The following is a 16,904-nucleotide window of genomic DNA, read 5'->3' as shown; positions in this document are numbered from 1 at the left end:
CCCATGAGGATTCTAAGTGATACTCTGATTATAGCTAAACTCCCAGGGAGCACAAGTGCAGGAGGTGTATTTGGAAATGCCCTTAGTATCAGCACCAGTGGGCAGAAGGGAGAGAATCAGAATTGGGCTGATGGAGAAGTTGGGCTGGGATGCACACTCAACAGGTCTCAGCTGGCATCGCTCAGGGAGCTTAGAAGCTGCCTTACAGAGCTGTCCCACTTGGGACAAGGAACTGGGCCTTTATCTAGCAGTATATCCTAGTCATTATTTGCAGGATGCCCAGGGGAAGGGTAAGCAAGCTGAATCTCTTTAGTCAAGGCGATTCCCAAAGACAGCTGTCAGCTGATGAACTTTCCAGCATCTGCACCAATAGATCCCTCGATCCTCAAGGTGGAATGCCTCTGGAGGGTGCAGCACAACATTCATAACACACTGCTTCTGTGTTTCTTTCATATATCGTTAATGCTTTTTATACAAGGCATGCATAAATAATTGCCTATAATGATTGACATATAATCATTTATAAATGTTATACATTGTTAACGTATTATTTCAAAATTCTAATTTTCTTCAGCATGTGTCTTAACTTTCTTCAATTCATGGCATGTTATGGAGACCATGGATTTTATCAAAAAGAAATGTTAACTTGAGAAAGAAGACATATGCTTCTGAGACTCAAAGGCAAGGTGAAGACAATACATTGGCACATAAGGATTTATAAACAGCCTTTATACGAATTCCCACAAATATTAAGTGAAAGAGAGGAAACTAGAATTTAGAATTTCTGACACCTGAGTCCAGTGGTTTCATCCCTACACCAGGGATATGTCTGTTAACACTACACCTTAATGCAAACTTTGGTCTCACTTTTATAACCACAAGACAAGAAAAGCTTGTCTCAAACATCTCTAATGGGTGCAAAGCCTGTGCTACAGGGTTACAGTGGAAGAAACAGAATGGATAGTTCATTATTGGACACCCTATAATTACCCTGCCAAACTTTCCAGAATCTACAAGGATGTGTAAAATGGTCATTTCTTTAAGGTTACAGCCATAATTCTCAACCCAAGATGAGAGTCCTCTTTCTTATGGAGTTCGGTGTTCCTCCCCCAAGATCAACTCATTCCCTCAATTCCTGGACAGGCCTGGGTCTTTTCATTTGAGGCCACCCCTAAGGCTTCCACTTTTGTTGTAATTGTGGAATAAATTATCTTTTGTCCTCTCCATAATCCCCTTGACTGCACTTCCCAGGATTCCACTCCTTGTCCTCATTCTGATATGGGTATTTCATGATTCAGATCCATTCTGTATGTCTGTAAAGGGGTCAGACTTTTCTCACTGGAGATCTGGGGTACCTTTCCGAGTATCTCATGTGTTACTATGGGCAAAGTCTGTGCTTTGGAATTGCCAAATGTCTTCTACTTTTTTATTATGCTTTAAGTTCTAGGGTACATGTGCAGAACGTGCAGGTTTGTTACATAGGTATACACGTGCCATGGTGGTTTGCTGCACCCATCAACCGGTCATCTACATTAGGTATTTCTCCTAATGTTATCCCTCCCCAACCCCCATGCCTTCTATTTTTATTCCATCTTATATGTAAGCTAAATAGCTAGAAAATTAATAAAGACAGGTAGTCTCTGCTCTACCATAGAAAGAAAATTATAAAGATACTGGGGCACTCAATGCTTACTTGAAACTCAGATAATTCCAATTCGTCTTCCTTATGTGGCTTAGGCTCCTCCCTCCTGCTCAATGGCTGGTTTTCTTAGTCTACTCTTGATCTTCTCAAATTAGTAAATTTCATATTATCACCACACATCAGCAGAATCATCAGACATTGCCACCTGTTCATGTTTCAGACAATATTTATATTTAACTTGTATCTTATTTATTTTTCATTCTTTTTTCTTTGTGCCTGCTCAAGCACACCTTTTATCATTTGGGACATCTGCATGGGTGTGTTTTCACTACTGGTGGAAAAGATAGCAATGACACATTCTCTTGACAACAGGTTGTATTTGGTAAGGGAACTGGACAGTTTCAACTGCATACGGAGAATGTTTGCCCATGATTCTTAATAGGAAATATGAATTTAAATATAAAACACATACACAAATACGCACTCCATGGTAAAGAATCAGAATTTTCTTGTCAGTTCCCTTTAGAAATACTTAGAGCTGTTTGTTTTTGCAAGTACTGGCAATTAAAACTGTGGAGAATTAAAAATTAAACAGCTTTACAATCTACTCTTTCATTAAATAAGCTTTTTAATTGAAAGTGAATATCTGTGTAGTAGAGTGAGCTTTAGAGTCCCAAAGACCTCGACTTTCTTCTTAGCTTTGCTCCTGATTACTGTGTCTCTTCCCAAGTCACTTAACCTTTCTGCAAACTTAGGATTTTTAATGTATATTCTCTATGTATATTTAAGACTCTAAATCCACCCGTTATATATTTACACCTCAAAAAGAGGGTCCGTTTTACTTATTAGGACTTTTATATGTGCACCATACTTTGGAATTATTATACTCTTTATTCATTCAAAAATTATTTTTTGAAGGCTTCATTTTTGATAGGTGTACCCCCTGACCATCACAGAGCTTAAATTCTAGTGGGAGAATAGGACTTGAGATAACTGAATCTATGACCGCAATGATGATTACTGATGATAATATATACTGTGAATGAAAAGAGCCGGCTGCTCTTAGGGAGCATCACAGAAGGAGAAAATTCAAATTGGTGGGGTGGTGTGTCATCATTCAAGTTACATTTCTTCATCAGAGAAAATGCAAGAAGGTTGAATCTGAAGAATGAGTTAGGAGAACTGAGTCAAAACAAACAAACAGAAAACATTCTGGGCAGAGAGAATAATATACACTAAGTCCTTTCACTGGAATTAAGTTTGGGTCCCCCAAGAATGCCAGGATACATAAGTCATATTCAAGAGAGACTAGCTAAAAAATTTGAAACATAGCCAGGCCAGATACTATAGGGCCATGGGAAGTCTTTGAAGGATGTCTTACATCGGACCACATAATCTGCTTTGCAGCTTTTACAAAGATTGTTCTGGTTGCTCTGTGCAGAATTATTTGGAGGGAGGTAAAAAATGGATGTGGCAAAACCCGCTGGGATGCTACCATAGCATCCTCTGCACGATGCAAGTGCATTAGAACAATAATAATGATAATAGCCAAAACTTTAGAACTTAAAAATGGTAGCCACTGGTCTCTGTGCTTTAGGTGTTATTAACTGATTAAACATATTTGAGACAGGTGAGGGCACTGGGATGCGAAGGGAACAAATTCCAGAAATATTACAGGTATTATTAATTTTATTGTTATTACTTATTACATATATTATATATTGCATTACTTATATTACAGGTAACATTAGCCAACCAGAAAACAAACCTGATACGAAGTATAAAAAGTGAGGGAAATACAATTATTAAAGAATAACACTTAAGGTTCCAATTTGTGCAACCAGGTAGATAGAGGTAACAGTTCCCAAAAAAAGGAAAATTTGTGGAGAGGCATGTTGCACAGCGAATGTCCTATTTTTGATATCGTTTGAGATGCCTGTTTGATTGTCTCAGCAGACCTATGAGGTTGGAGATGATCATCCCTACACTAGAGATGATAAACATCAGAGTTTGAAGCCATCTGGGCAACATAGCAAGACTCTGTCTCTACAAAAAACAAAAAAAATAGCCAGAGGTGGTGGCACATGCCTGTAGTTTCAGGTTGCAGCTACTTGGGAGGCTGAGACAAGAGGACCACCTGAGCCCAAAAGTTCAAGACTGTAATGATCTATGATCCTACCACTGCACTCCAGCCTGGGTGACAGAGTGAGACCCTGTCTGTTCAAAAAAAAAAAAAAAAAAGAGAAAAGATAAGCATCTAGTTGCATGGAAATTAGGATAACATTTTCAGACACTTCTGCAGGCACTCTGATGGGTGGGTCTGACATCCCTATAGACATTTCTGAGTACACTATGTAGGAGACTTCTGTATTTTATTTCTCTTCCTGCCCCAACCACTAACACACAAAAAGTATGGTGATCCCATAAGCTAAACTTGAATAGAGAAATTGCCATTAAAATTACTTATTTTAAAAAATTCATCTATCAATTTTTTAATATTATATCAAAGTTTCATATAGTTTCATTTCAGAAGTCAGATGAAACAATAGAACTTTTTCTAAGAATTTTTTTTTTCTAAATTATAAACATAGGCCTAGATATTATGGAGAGATCTGAGTTGTTGAAAGACAGCAATTTACTCACATTCTTATTAATTATTTTGTAGATCACTTTTATACTATCTAAAGAAGGTGGGTTTTAAAAATATTCATTGATGATTTCTTTAAAACTCTAGGAGAAATTAGCATTACAAAAACAAAACACACATAGGGTCTCAGTTAAGTCAAAGTTAGCAGCTTTATGTCAAAAAAAAAAAAAAACTTCAATGCCTGAACTCATCACTGAGTTGTCATGGCAACCATTTCATTTTTCTATTGTGAGGAGACAATTAGGTGCTAACCTGGGTGTTAGCAGAAGCTGTTTGAAAGATAAGCTCCCATCTTTACAAAAGAGGCGGGGTTGTTGGATTTTCATTGTTGCCACGGGCTCTATAGGAGTCATTATTGATAATTATGCTTTATGGTTTAGTGAATATATCAAAGATGAGTTAGAGAAAATGTAGGTGGCTACCCTCAGGACAGCAGAGTCCATTCCTCCTCTCTCGAGCCGGTTTAGGAAATACTTACTGCAGGGAAAGTGTGTGCCCTGGGAGCCTCAGGCTCTCTCCCCTTCCCACCGAGTACCTTTTACCTTTCTGTTTTCTGTGATTATGCCAGCCATGGAGCCAAAGATTGGAAATGGAATCTCTGTGTGTCCAAGACTTCCTTCTTTAACATCACCAATTAAGTCCCCTCTATTTGCCACCCACAGTGGCAGACACTGGAGATACAATGGTGAGCTAACCAGCTATGCTTCCTGGTGGAAGAGATATACTACTCACTCTCTCTCCTCCTCCTCCCTCTCTCTCTCTCTCTCTCTCTTTTATGCAGACGTACACATTTAAATATGGAGGCAAAAGTTGCTTTGAGAACTTGCCTAACAGAACAGTATTCTCTAGTCTTGGTTAGAAAAGTCTTCACCGAGGAAGTGAAGCTTAAGTGATTCTCTGAAGGATGAATAGAAGATAAAGAGGGTGGGGTAGAAGAACATACTAGGGGAAGAAGAAAGCACAGGCAAAGGCCTTGTGACAGAAGGAAATATAGCATATTTAGGAATATGAAAGAAGACAGAGTGGCTGTGGGGAACATCATGAACTGAGAGATAGAAATTGAGTGACTTCGAATTTTGCATGGATTTCTCAAATGAGTGAGGACCACTCCATTAATCAAACATACATTGAACTTGTTTCTTGCTCCAGGTACTAAGATGCAAGATAATTTAAATATGGCCCATGCCTTTGATTTCATCACTTCTAGATGCTCCCTCAATCCCTGATTCCCACGATGTATTCTGGTTCTCTACCTATTATATGTTACTACTTTTCATTTTGTATTCAAACCCAGACTTACAGGATTAAACAAAATGTTGGAGATGACACAGTTAGCAAGTGGCATAAGCCTGCATCCAAATCCAGCATGCTTGATGCCAATTCTATTGCACTTGTCCTATCTTTTGCTGTACAATATATAGAACATATGGAATGTTAAGTCTAGCAAGGGGACACGTATAAAAGAAATATGCAATGAATAATCACAAATTGTGATTAGTGAAACAAAGGGAAATAATACATCCTATAAGCAAGTAAAACAAGATGAGCATAATTTAGACTTGAAAGCCAGAAAAGGCTTCCCCAAGGAAGTAAGGCAGAGTCCTGAAAGACAAGTAGGAGGTAGCTAGGTAAAGATGGGTGGGAATAGCATGTAAGGCAGAAGGAAGAGCATGTGCAAAGGGCTTCAGGATAGATGGAGCATGGCTCATTTTAGGGATTTAGAGAAGGTGAGGAAAGTCAGAAGGAGGACCCCACAGAGTTCTTTGGGCCATGTGAAGGAATTTTATCTTCATCCAAAGTGTGGTAGAAATTTGAGCTAATGCAGCAGGACAGAGTTTTAAAGAAGAAAAGAATGAGACCTAGAAGAATCCTGCCTCTCAGGTTCTGGCAAGGAGTCAAAGAACATGTGGAAGACAAATTCAGAGGAGGTCGGGGGATAGAAGCCTGACTGCAGGCCCTAAAGAGTGAGTGGTCAGGAAATAGGACTTTTTAGATCCCTGATCCAACACCTTGGTAACAAGAGGAAAGGGAAATGGGTCTTGGGAAGGCAAGATCAAAGTCATAAACTGCTCAGCCCCTACGCCTGGCCAGGCTTACTCTCTTCTCACTGCATCTGCCTTGGCAGGATGGGCATCATTTTCCTGCCCAATCTCAAAGCTCTCACTGTTCCATTTAGAGGCATGGACTGAGTCACTACTTGTTTACACTTTTGTCAACAGTGCAACAGTGTCATTTCAATTATTTGCTCTTCTTGGGCTTAAACCATTAAATAGCAGAGGGGCGTAATGAGGGGTTTCAAGTGCACAGTCACCCCAATGGGCAGTTCAACTAGCCTAGGTTCCAGCTGTTGAAGTGATTTGCCCATCATCCAGAGACACCACATGGCACATTACCTAGGGGTGCTTCAATGTGCCAGGTGCTCAGGGTGGAGAATGGGGGAGCCTGCCTCTACCCACAACCATGTTGCCACAATGGTGCTCATGGAAAGGCAGGAAAAAAAAGACATATACAGAGAAAAGTGTGGACTAGTGCAAGGTGAAAAGAGGAAGCTGAAGGGCAGGAAGGGAGCTATCATAGCTTGGTGGCAAGACAGGAAAGATGCAGTCCAAAAGCAACAGAGGAAGATCAGCAAACATAAGAGCCAGAACTGACAAGAGAAAAGAGAAGGTTGGGATGAATCCGATCATCAAAACCTGTCAAAGTTCATCAGAAAGCCATTGTCGATGGCTTTGAAAACTGAGATAAGAACATACTTTGTTTCTGTGAGAATCTGACATTGTCTTCTTGTTAATGACACTGTTGGATCTAGTTTTAATGAACCCTTTACAAGTTGAATAGGCCCAAGAAATGCTTAGGACATTTGCTTTTTAACTATTTATTTGACATCAGTGTTTTCCATTTGATTCTTCTCTTTTTATGTTTATTAGAACTATAAAGATTACTTTAAAATTTGGCAAGATTTGACAGCATTGTACTAATACAAATGGAATATTTCACATCTTTAGAAACTGATTAAGCTCAGATTTAATTTCCTTTAAACTTACTGGTTGACTTGTAAAGTAATACAGAACTTCATGGTATATTACCCAATATATTCCCCATTGAGGTACAAGACAGCATTTTCACATTATAAGACAGAATCTGACATAGCTTCCTACAAAAAGGCTGTTAGGTTCCGTTTTGATGAATATGGCAGAGGATTAAAGGGAGCCCATGGATTCTGGCAGGAGTCGTCTCTCCAGGACAACTATAGTGAAAATGCTGTGCCTTTGTACATTAAATCACTGCAAGGCAGAGATCTAACATTTTTAGTGCTCTCAAACCAGCAGGAATGGTTAATAACCTTTTAGATAACACAACAGGGCAAATAGTACCCAGTATTGGCTACATAAGAGAGTAAAATTCCTACCTTGCAATTGGAGAGGGAAAACATCTTGAAATCAAAATTGAGGAGTCAGAGAGCTGCTAAGGAAGAGAAATTCTGTGTACCACTGAGTGTGTAGACTGTGCTTGCACATGCCCAGCAAAAACAGTAGTGACTTTCCTGGAAGACTTGGCCATCAAGATGGCCTGCAGCTTATTAGGATGGCCTGGGGTGGAGATGAACTCTAAACTTTTCCAAGGATGTGGTCAATTGGAATAACAGCATTTCTCTGATTACACTATTTGGGAATAGACACTGCATCAGGCTTCCAGTCAGGAGAGCACAGCACTGAGATGCAGGTGATTCCAAGCATGAACATAATCACTTATCTCATGCTCCAGAAACTGATTTGCATTCACCTGGAGCGCCCGCCTTACGTCTATCCAAATAAAGAATGCAATTGTGTGTTGCCTTAATATCATGTCTGCCTGGAGATGTTAAATGAGAAAAACAAAACACAGTGAAACTAGGTCTTGTCCAATACTCATCTAGTTGCCTCCATTATTTATAATTCTATGACCAGATGCCTGTCCCACGCTATTTGGTGTGTGAGTGTATCTCTATCTATCTATCTGGCATCTATTCAAAGTTAGGAGATCTAAGTAGAATAGCATAAAAATTATCTGCAGAGTATGAGGCCATCTAATAATGACACTTGCAATTTCTGGCACCACTATATGACAGGGACTGTGTTACCTACTCTTTACACATGATTTATTTTAATATTCAGAACTGTGAGGAAGTCTTTGTGGTAATGGTAAACGAGGTAGGAGTTTATATCAGACATTCTAGTAACAAACTTCTTGGCATTGAATCTTGATTTTATCATTTGCCTGAGGTAAAGTAACTTGCCCAAAGTCACCCACTAATAATCCAAGGCCAAAGTCTGAAATCAGTTTTAACAACAAAAATATTTTTCCTCCCTTGAATCATCTTTCTAAAGGATGCAAACTCCCGCCCCTGCCCCGGCAGGGGAAGAACAGTATTTTTTTTTTCCATTATATACTGGGTTCTTCCATCATCATGTATTATTTCATACTTTAGCAAAAACCCTCAGAGTATTGACCTTCAGGATGGCTGAAAGAATCCCAATTGCAAACATTCTGTCTCATTCTCAGCTATGTGACATTTATTTCACAAATATGTGAGCACTCCAATTAGGACGCAATGGTTACAGGTAGTAAAGACAGAAAACACTGGTCTTAACTGCCAGGAACTTTCATTTTAATGTACTAATGTGAATGTTTCAAACATCTGTCAGATAATAATACTGTGACAACATTGGCTACATTTTTCATTTTTATTACATAGTCACTGGGATTTCATAAGAATTGTGAAACTTCTCCGATCCCATCCATAGACTCCATTAAAGCCTTTTTGTCCCAATTCTCAACTGTCACCTGGGAACATACAAAACTGGTTTATTTCTCATAAAATAGTCAATGACAGATGAAATAGGAGTTTGAATACACTTTTTTTTTTTTTTTTTTTTTTTTGAGATGGAGTCTCGCTCTGTCACCCAGGCTAGAGTGCAGTGGTGCAATCTCAGCTCACTGCAAGCTCCGCCTCCCGGGTTCATGCCATTCTCCTGCCTCAGCCTCCCAAGTAGCTGGGACCACAGGTGCCCGCTACGGCGCCTGGCTAATTTTTTTGTATTTTTTAGTAGAGACGGGGTTTCACCGTGGTCTCAATCTCCTGACCTCATGATCCGCCTGCCTCAGCTTCCCAAAGTGCTGGGATTACAGGCATGAGCCACCGCACCCGGCCTTGAATGTACTTTCAAACAAAATGGAAGCAAACTAAATGAGATTTTCCCCCTAAAACAGGCTGTTGTTTTTCAGTGGATTTCATAAGAAGAAAATCATTTTAAAATGTATTAAGATTGAATGAAAAATAACAGCATAGAAAATAAATTATTTCATGTTATAACCAATAATAAATCAATAACTCTAACATCCTTGATGTGTGGTTGTTACATGCTAGTAACTGTTCTTTGTATTTACAGAGACCATTATTTGATCCCAACAACAATGTTATGAGATAGGTATTACTGTCATCCTCACTCTAGTAATGAGGAAACAGAAGCACACAAATAGAAAAAATGCTACTAACAGACAACAAATAATAGCTTTTCTTGAAACAGTACTAAATGCCAAGAATATTGATCATACCTAATACTTGCTTCAAGTGTAGAACTTTCTGATTCACCAGAATTTAATAAGTGCATACTCTGCAGCAGACACCGTGTTTATTTTCCAGTCATTTCTTCTGTAACATGACATAGGTGTTCTTAAAAGATCACCATGCCATTCAAAAGTTTCCCATGAAAAAACACAGGACTTACAGGAAACCGAGTTACAGACACAACACTAAGAAACATCATCAGTGACACTTAAAAAAAAAAAGAGACCAGAACCTAATAAAAATAGCGGCATGATTTTACATACATTTAATAGCTAAGAAACCCATGAATACTACAATAAATATATCACTTTACCTGATAAAAAGTGACCTAAAATTTTTTCATGGAAGTGGATGCCAGCAGGATTGCTGCAGGAGGTTGATTGTAAAACTGTGGAAGGGGCAGGCTTACAGGCAGATGCTTGAAGCATGGGCGTGAGTGTGCATTTTGTGTATTCCCACATAGCTGACTTCTGCAAGCAGCAGCTTACCGTGTTCACCTAGTGTTTCTTGCAGAGGAAATCACATGTTTACAAACATGAACTTTGTGGTATACTCAAATTGCTTCCTAATAGATCAGTTTCTTCAGGATGAATTTGCAGTTTCAAAGCAACTTCACAGCACACACACTGACCTCTCCTAAGCAGACCAGGTTAAGTACTATATGAACCATAACTTCAGAAAGGGGCAAATAAAGGAATTATCCTGACTGGGGAGATGGGGAATGGTTTATGCAGAGGATGCCTGTGGATTGAGCATCAAATATAACAATAGTATCGGGGCAGAGCAGTGAGCAGAGGAAGGAAAAGCAAGAGACAATATACACTATGAAGAAATGATTTCGTGGGCAAATAATGCATCATGAATTCTTTAGTAATTGAATTTTTTTCTTTTTTTTTGAGATGGGGTTTCACTCTTGTCACCCAGGCTGGAATACAGTGGCGCGATCTTGGCTCACTGCAACCTCTGCCTTCCGGGTTCAAGCAATTCTCCTGCCTCAGCCTCCCGAGTAGCTGGGATTACAGGCGCCCACCACCCCGCCTGGCTAACTTTTGTATTTTTAATAGAGATGGGGTTTTGCCACGTTGGCCAGGCTGGTCTTGAACTCTTGACCCCAGGTGATCTGCCCGCCTTGGCCTTCCAAAGTGCTGGGATGACAGGAGTGAGCTACAGTGCCCGGCTGAATATTTATTTTTTAATTGACAAATACAAATTGTATAATATGTATACATTATGGGATGGCTAAGTCAAGCTAATTAACATACTCGTTTATCTCACATATTTTTGTGTGTGTGGTAAGGAAACTTAAAAATGGCTCTCTTAGCAATTTGCAAACATAGAATGCATTGTTATTAATTATAGTCACCATGTTGTACAATAGATGTCTTTCTTGCCTTCCTCCTGCAACTAGAATGTAGCTCTCTGATGGCAGGAAGCATGCCTGGCGTGTCACCCTTGTGTGCACAGCACATGGGCCAGTCCAGGCACTTGTATCTCAATAACAATGGCGAACTTAGTGTGCTTTAAGTTTGATCAGATTTAAAAAGATAAAAATACCAAAAATAAAAAATAAAAAATTAGGTAAACCCATAAATGAATAACTGTACAAGTAGTGGAAGAGTAAGGTTTTTCATATACAGCCTATCTGAAAACTACAGCTAACATGATTTACCAAACATGGTCAAGCATTAATCATCCCCTAAACCAATGGTTTGACACCACGAAATAGCCACATAACACTTTTCTGAGTAAATTAAATTTTTATATAGATAAAAGTAGTGATTCATTAGTATTCATATATTGTTACATCATTTTTATGGAATTATTAAAGACATCAATAGTAATAAGATGATTTCTCAAAAATGTGAAATTGGGTTTTTCCTGATAGTTCTAGTCTTATATCTATCTCTGTGCCCTGCGAATTATTTTTCTTGACTTCCTTTTGTTTTTTTGAACAGTGCTGAGAATACTCTGGTTTTCAAAGTTGAAGACCCATCATTATTACAACTATTAACAGCTTTCCTTGAAATCTATCAGAATATTCTTCAATTAAACTGATTCTGAAACCTACACAGGAGAGTTGGCAAATTCCAGAGTTGGTTGTGAACACTATCTAACAAGTTTTCAAATTTCTTAACATCCTAGCAATTAAAAATTAGACAAGGAACTCAGTTAGCACTAAATGTTATATGATCTTAAAGGCAATAAAGGCATCTTGTGATATGCATTCATATTTTATCCAACAATGAACTATTTAGGCCAAGATGAGAAAATGGCATGGAGCATGTTCAACTGACCTTTGCCTGGCATTGAATTCACCACATACTTGTGCACCTTAATAGAATATTTGCTGGTACATTTCTATCCGACTAGACATGAATAGGAGTGGGTTTTATAAACACTATTACTTAATCAACAACCTATACATAAAAAGTTTAAAATATATAAAGTGGTTACAGTGAAAGCCTTATCCTTAGATCTAAACCCCAGAAACCTAACCTGGCAGAAAATAAATATTAACAGATAACATTTCATGGGTACTTATTTTCCAGGCACTCTGCTAAACCATTTTCATATATTAATTGGTTACTTCTTCACAATGACCATATGAGGTACAAACTATTATGATTTTCATTTTACAGTTCAGAAAACTGAAGGACAGAGAGAATGGTTATAGCTATGGGTTCTGCACATCAGACTTTTTTTTCTTTTTTTTGAGATGGAGTCTCACTCTGTCACCCAGGCTGGAGTGCAGTGGCGCGATCTTGGCTCACTGCAAACTCCGCCTCCTGGGTTACAAATAGAGGAAAGTGATGTGAAATACCTAACCTTAAACAGGGTAGTGCATTATACAATAAGCATCAAGTAAAATAATAACCATTGGACTAAATATAGATATGCTATAATTTACTAAAGAATGTACTAAAGAAGATGGTGGGGTGAAAACTCATAACTTCAATGTGAGCCTCCTACCTCACCAAAAGCCAAAGAGTCAATAGCCTAGCTTCCCTGCTAGGCTTAGTGGGAGTAGGTCCCTGTGGACCAATACCTCTGAGATCTCTGTAGACTGAAGCCTTCTTAGCCTTCATACCTACATATAGTCATGTGTCACATAATGACATTTTGATAAACAGATTATAATATATTTTTATCATGCTTATTCTTTGGTTTAATTAATTAATTAATTAATGATTTTTGAGATGGAGTCTCACTCTGTCCCCCAGGCTGGAGTGCAGTGATGTGATCTCCGCTCTCTGCAACCTCTGCCTCCCAGATTCAAGTGATTCTCTTGGCTCAGCCTCCTGAGTACTGAGATTACAGGCACCCGCCACCACACCTGGTGGGGTTTTGCCATGTTGGCCAGGCTGGTCTTGAATGCCTGACCTCAGGTGATCTGCCCACCTCGGCCTCCCAAAGTGCTAGGATTACAGGCATGGGCCACTGCACGTGGCCTATGTTTAACTATATTTAGATACACAAATACCACTGTGTTACAGTTGCCGACAGTATTCAGTATTGTAACACGCCGTAAAGGTTTGTAGCCTAGGAGCAATAGGTTAAACCGTTTAGCCTAGGACTTTAGTAGACTATGCCACCAAGATTTGTGTCAGTACACTATGATGGTTGCACAATAACAAATTACCTAATAATGCATTTCTTAGAACACATTTCTGTCATTAAGTGACACATGACTATACTTATTAAAAAATACGGCTGGGCATGGTGGCTCATGCCTGTAATCCCAGCACTTTGGGAGGCCGAGGCAGGAGGATCACGAGGTCAGGAGATCAAGACCATCGTGGCTAATATGGTGAAACCCCGTCTCTACTAAAAATACAAAAAATTAGCCGGGCGCGGTGGCACATGCCTGTAGTCCCAGCTACTCAGGAGACTGAGGCAGGAGACTTGCTTGAACCCATGAGGCAGAGGTTGCAGTGAGCTGAGATCTCGCCACTGCACTCCAACCTGGGCAATAGAGGGAGACTGTGTCTTAAAAAAAAAAAAAAAACTTACATATTACTTATTAATACTATGTGCTAGGCCCTACACTAAACACTTTACACACACTTATTTAATCATCAAGCAAGACAACATTATGAGGTAGGTACTATTATTATGCCCATTTTTCAGATGCAGAAGCTGAGGAGAAGTAATTTGTCCAAGGTCACAAAACTAGTAAATGGGAACTGAACTCAGATAGACTAGCTCTAGAATCTGCATTCTTATCCACTATGCTGTGTAAAGAGGATTCAGGGGTGGAGGGGCTGTAGAAAAAATATGATTAGTGAAGTTTATTTCAGTTTTCACATACTTTTGAAGTGTCACCAGAGACTGCAAAATTTTTTACATGAAAATCAAAGTCTTGATGGTCTCTAGTTTAAAAATGATGAAACTAAACACTTCATAAAATAAACATCATAGTTGTAAAGTCCTAAATTGCTAAGTAGTCTTTGTTAAGAAAAAGTATGTATGTTACTGGGTACATAGCAAAAGACAACAAATTGTTCTACCAAAAGATGCATGTACTCACAACACTTTTCACAATAACAAAGACGTGGAATCAACCTAGGTGCATCAACAGTGGACTGTATAAAGAAAATGTGGTACATATATACCATGAAATATTATGCATCCATAAAAAAGAACAAACCATGTTGAACTGTAGGCCATTTTTCTAGGTGAATTAACACAGAAACAGTAAATCAAATACCTCATGTTCTTACTTATATAAACATTGGGTAGTCATGGAGATAAAGGTGACAATAGACACTGGAGGCTAATAGAAGAGTGGGTAAGGGTTGAAAAACTAAATATTAGGTACTATCTTCAGTACCTGGGTGTGGAATTATTCATATCCCAAACCTCAGCATCATGCAATATACCCATGTAATAAACCTGCACATGTACCCCTGAATTTAAAAGTTGAAAAAAGAAAACATGTATACACGCATACAAATATACATAAGCATATATGCATGTATAATTTATAATTATAAATAATAAGGTCTGAATAATTTCATCAACTGCAAAATTCACTCATGAGCAGAGAAACAGAAACAAAACCTAAGATCCCACAGGTTTGTTGACATCCTTTTCCTTTTCGAACTAAGCCATGGTTTGCAAATCTCTCATTAGTACGGTGACAGTGGTGACAAAAATTGTCTTTGTCTATAAAGCCCTGTGACCATGTTAAGCCTTTCTTGAACAGTGTAGGCTGACAGGGTGGAATGACATTAAAAGTCTAAAGGTATGCTAGTAGGGAAATATGAACTTTAAAAAATATGAACTAATTCACATTTAAAGAGTCATTAATTCAACATTGTTTTGTCTTTCTATGTTACATTCATTATGTATTATAGTCAGCAGCTGGTAGCTCCTTTTAACCATTTGGAGACACACATATTCAAATTAATGTTGGCTAGAAAACTGTATTCCTTCCAGACAAGATGGCAAAGTTGTCTTTGATTTCACTAGGGCCTCCGTTTGAAGAATTAAGATCAGAAATGTCCAGGCAGCCAGTATGTCTGATGGAAATTTTTGTATAGCAATAGGTTGTTTAACCAGTGAGTTATAGGTAGGAAAAAGGTGTCCGTTAGACAAACACATGAGCCTATCCATTGTATGTTTATCAAGTGCCTTCTTTGCAGACATAATAATGTCCCAGAGAGACAGATCCTGCCTTCATGGAACTTAAGGCCTAGCAGGAAAATGGGCAGAAAAATGATCAAGGTACTGAGTGCATAATTACAACAGAGACAAATGATCTAAAGAAGTCCTTTGAGAGTGTATCAGTAAAGAAGCTGGCCTAGACTTGAGGCTGTGAGTGAGGGCAGCCTGGGATGGGTGTGCTAAGAAGAAAAGGAGGAACGTTCCATACGTAGGAAAACAAAAATAAAGAAAAGGGGCATGAAGAAAAGTTCTGTGATTGAATGAGTACAGTTCATTCATGATCTAAAGGACAGCCCAAATGGATGGAACCCTGGGAAGGCAAGACAGGGGATTGGGAGGTCAGGGAGGTGGAAAATAGTGGACAATTAGTCTAAAAAAGTAGGCAAGCACAAACCATGAGGGGCCTTGTGAACTCCCTTAAGAATGGGGGCTTTATCATCAGATCAGTGAGAAGGCATAGTTGTGGAATACCATAGTCGAATACATTGTCCAGGAACTAGGCTTTCCATGGACAGAAAAGGCAATGGTTGCTGGTTGTTCCATTTAAATAGCCTTTAAAAGTCATGCAAAACACAAATATGACTGAACACATTGGGGGTGGGGTGGGGGTGTCTGGATCATGGTAGGGGGTATTGTAGACAACTAGACCAAGGCAAGTTGCCTGTAGCTTTACTCTTAAGGATCACACACCTCCCTATGTTCTTCTACCATCAATTTTTCATATTTACATTGGACAGCAAGCAATTAGTTGATCTACTGATTTCTTGAGGAAACAAAAGGAGACAAGGACAGAAATAGGGGCACCATACAAACTGCAAATAACCCAACTCCAGAATAAGGCGTTGCATCTCATTAGTAATTTGACAATATAAAGAGTGGACAAGCCAACATCGTTAGATCTTGTTCACTTGTCATTTGTGTTTTGTAAGACGGAATTAAGCAAGAAGGTCTTAGTTTTCAGAGAAACTCAACTCACTATTCAGCAGATAGGGAAAAGGTGTGCCTTTCCAGAAAACAATATGAAAAGAGACATATATTAAGATAAAGACTTCTCAAAAGGCCCCAGAATCTCGATGTAGGAAGAAATCATGGAGTGTGAACCCTCTTTTACATGCATAAAAGATAAAACCTAACTACACCTTAATCAAGATTACAGATTTCTATGGTCTTCATGTCTTTATATTTAGCTGCCACTCTGATTAGAAGTCCTTCAAATATGATTAAAGGTTTACTCTGAACTTTAACATAGGAGACTTCTCTAGGGTAAGCATGTGCATGGATTGACCCAATAGCATTCAATCAATTAATATATGCATATACTCTCCAATAACTGTGCAGAG

General features: G+C 38.8%; 1 protein-coding gene and 1 long non-coding RNA gene across 5 annotated transcripts in view; one reads left to right on the top strand and one right to left on the bottom strand.

The window, feature by feature from the left end:
* The window catches only part of LOC129058537 (uncharacterized), a 278,101-nt gene that overhangs the window by 52,743 nt on the left and 208,454 nt on the right, over positions 1 to 16,904 (bottom strand). The window lies entirely within an intron of this gene.
* The window catches only part of GRM7 (glutamate metabotropic receptor 7), an 884,465-nt gene that overhangs the window by 805,840 nt on the left and 61,721 nt on the right, over positions 1 to 16,904 (top strand).

This window comes from Pongo abelii, chromosome 2 (assembly GCF_028885655.2).
Source record: "Pongo abelii isolate AG06213 chromosome 2, NHGRI_mPonAbe1-v2.0_pri, whole genome shotgun sequence".
Classification (NCBI taxonomy): Eukaryota; Metazoa; Chordata; class Mammalia; order Primates; family Hominidae; genus Pongo; species Pongo abelii.
The sequence above is the reverse complement of the archived record's forward strand: the minus strand, read 5'-3'. Positions and strand labels throughout refer to the sequence as shown.